The 3438-nt window shown below is 44.1% G+C and overlaps 1 protein-coding gene across 1 annotated transcript in view; it reads left to right on the top strand.

The window, feature by feature from the left end:
* The window catches only part of LOC126985948 (uncharacterized), an 18011-nt gene extending 16803 nt beyond the window's left edge, over positions 1–1208 (top strand). Inside the window, exon 10 of the mRNA XM_050841552.1 lies at positions 1–1208. This exon is cut by the window's left edge and continues 1126 nt beyond it. The gene's annotated coding sequence lies outside the window, so the exon portion shown is untranslated.
* Positions 1209–3438: the final 2230 nt, after the last annotated feature.

Below are 3438 nucleotides of genomic sequence, written 5' to 3'. Positions count from 1 at the left end.
CATACAGTGTCTGCTGAACCTCTGTTTATGGCCATCTATCCTGCTGAACCGCCTTGAACTACCTGCTGAACGCCTGCTGAATCTCTCCTTACGATCTTATCACAGCCAACTATCCTGCTGAACGGCCCTTACAGACCTAGTGACCTACTGCTTGATGTCTGCTTACCGTTCACTCACTCATGATCTCACTCTGCTGAACGGCCCACTAACTGTCTACTGAACGCCTACTGAATCTCTGCTTACGGCCTTCTCGCAGCCTTCTATCCTGCTGAACGCCTACTGGATGTCTGCTTACCGTTCACACACACTGATCATACTCTGCTGAACGGCCCACTGACTGTCTACTGAACGCCTACTGAACCTCTGCTTACGGTCTCCCCGCAGCTCTCTATCCTTCTGAACGGCCTGCTGGATGTCTGCTTACCGTTCACTCACATTAACCCTACTCTGCTGAACGCCCTACAGATCGAGTTGAACGGCCTACTGATACTATGCTTACGGAATTCTCAAACCCAACTATCCTACTGAACGTTCAGTAAGACCTACTGAACGCCTGCTGAATCTCTGCTTACCGTTCACTCAAACTAATCCTACTATGCTGAACGGCCTACTGAGCTGCTGATCCTCACCTACTGACCTCCTCACCTGCTGAACGCTTCCCTGCTGGATATTACCCCACCACACACCTGCTAACATGCTTACTGCTTCCTGAACTTCGGCTGACTGGACGCTGAATACCTGCTGACGGGTTACTGAGTGCCTGCTGAATGACTGTTTTAATGCGGTCTGATCCCCTGCTGAACGCTATCTGACATCTGTTGAGCCTGCTGATTAGGAGTTCATGAATATTTACTAACTGATATGCAAGAGTAGTCTTTACCTGCTGAGCCTGCCGACTGCATGTTGATCCTGCTGAATATTTGAATCTTTATCTCCTGTCTGTCTGTCTGTCTGTCTGTGTTAATGTCTGCGTATGTGCTGTCCTTTTTTTTCTTTTTTCTTATTATTTGTGAATCTATCTATCTATCTATCTATCTATCTATTTATCTATCTATCCTGCAGTGTTGTTGTTGTAATATCGCCTTGTTGTTTGTTCGTTCAGTTCGTTTGTTAATCATTTGTTATTTATTTCGTTAAGGTCACTCTCGTTGTTATTGTTGTTGTTGCATATTCATTATTAATTAAAAACTTATTTGTTGAAAGTATAATATTTGTTTATTTTTCATTACCCGTGTGTGTGTGTGTGTGTGTGTGTGTGTGTGTGTGTGTGTGTGTGTGTGTGTGTGTGTGTGTGTGTGTGTGTGTGTACTTATTTATCTATCTATCTCCGTCTATCTGTCTATGCCGGCCTGTCTCAATTTCCTTTTCATTATTTTCTTCCTTTATCTCTTTCTTCCTATCTATCTATTTATTCATTTATCTATCTATCTATCTACCTATGTATCTATCTATCTATTTATCTATCTGTCTATCTGTGTCTTTCAATCTGGTTTTACTTTAATTCTGTACCAGTTTCTTCCTATCTATCTATCTATCTATCTATCTATCGATGTTTAGGTCTGTCTACGTCGTTATATATCTATCATTGGGGGGCTCCCGTGGTAGAGTCTCGGCCTTGCGCTTCGGCGGGTTGCTAGGGCGTGGGTTCGAGACCTATCCCGTGCCATGGGGGTGGAAAGGTGGGCTCTTTCCGACACCCTCAGCCCCTCTTTTTCTTTATTCCTTCTTATTTACGAATCTGTCTTTTTATCTATCTACAATATTCATCTCTGTGTGCGTTTACCTAGCTGCATAAATAAATAAAGCAGTAACAGATAAATAGATCATAAATAAATTAGAGTAAACAAATAAGTTAGGCTCGTCGTTAGCACAACAAACAGCCCGAGACCCAGAGCAAGGCCGCGGCAACACACGCGACACACGCAACACAGGTGAGAACACAGTAGTCAACAACAGCCATGCCCACGAACACTCCAGCACACACAGCCTAGCACAAACTGAGGCTAGACACCACAACCCTTACGACTATTATCCCTGACCATATGAGACTAACTCCTAATGCACTTTCCAGCCCATGTCTTATTGAATCATGTGATGTTGTTTGATGAGTTTGGATAGGCTGGCGCATTGGTTGGTGAGACCTTTCGGTTCTTTGCCTGACGGTTCACCCTGGCATGGCTCATAGGGAAAGGTCATCCAGGTAAGAAGGGAGGACAATGGCTCGGTGTGGAGGTGCTTACCGTGAGGGTGGTGGTGCTGCCTCCCCGGGGTGTGCATGGTGCAGTGTGCTGAGTGGCGTGAGCATGTTCAGTGTGGTCACCTCTGGCGCCACACCTGCAGGAACCAGGGAAGGACTCATTAATTAACATGCAGCTTGACTCACCACCTCAGGCCATGGTCCCACAGCCTAACTAGCCCCCTGTAACACTCCAGAAGAAGAAGAAAGTATCATATTGTTATTAGTGCATGTCATTATAAACTACCCTTGTCAGACCTGTGGCAGCAGTGCTTCAAGACAGCACCGCGCTCAAAAATTAAAAGGCACACATGTCGGGAAAGCTAATTTCATATTGGTAAGTTTTGGCTTGCATTGGGTACATACACATCTAAGATACTGTTGAATTTAAAAAAAAAAAAAGAATTACCCATTGTGTGTAATGAACAAAGGTAAAATCTACCAGTAAGCAGCCACATTCCTTGGCCAAAACCATCAAGGATTCAGGAGGAGTCAGTCTCTGGCCTGATGTGAGCCTGTCACTAGCCCTCCACTTGTGCCTGTCCATATGGATTTTTTTTTTAATTATGCCCCAAATTCAATTTGTGTTCTATGTAAAATAACTTATATGGACAATGTGTCCATAAGCCTTAAAAGAAATGTGCTATATGGAAGGTTTACTGTATGAAGGAAGCATAATTGTACCACAAATATTTCCTCAGGCCTAAGTCAAACAATCTATTTGCCTTCCGACCCCACAAAGGGTTCAGGAAGCCTCCAAACATCCCAATTCACTAGAAAATTAGTTAGGGTTCAGGAACCCCAGACCTCCACCAAGAACAATAATTCTGCACACAAATAAATCTTAGAGAATTTAAAAGTACGCCCAATCCAAGATGGGAGCCCTCGCCACCACTGATAAAAGGGCTCTCATCTTTCTGCTCAGCTCACAGCCCTTAAAAAATTCCAGTCTCTGAACACCTGTCCTGCCCTCCTTTGTTCCCATGCATGTTCATCCTCACACATCAGTGTGAAGATACATCAGTGTGAGTTAAGTACAACTGAACATGATTTACTTTTATTCATGCTGCAAATTTTCCTTTTCCTTCAGACACACACAATGGAGAAGCCAGAAAAGCCTGAGCCGCCCAAGACTGTGGCCATGGTCTACGTGTGTGGAGGTGAGGCTTTCCTGATGCCATCAATTATAGTTTATGTAGAGA

This window comes from Eriocheir sinensis, chromosome 60, assembly GCF_024679095.1.
Source record: "Eriocheir sinensis breed Jianghai 21 chromosome 60, ASM2467909v1, whole genome shotgun sequence".
Taxonomy (NCBI): Eukaryota; Metazoa; Arthropoda; class Malacostraca; order Decapoda; family Varunidae; genus Eriocheir; species Eriocheir sinensis.
Note: the sequence above shows the minus strand (reverse complement) of the source record. Positions and strands in the feature narration are given on the sequence as shown.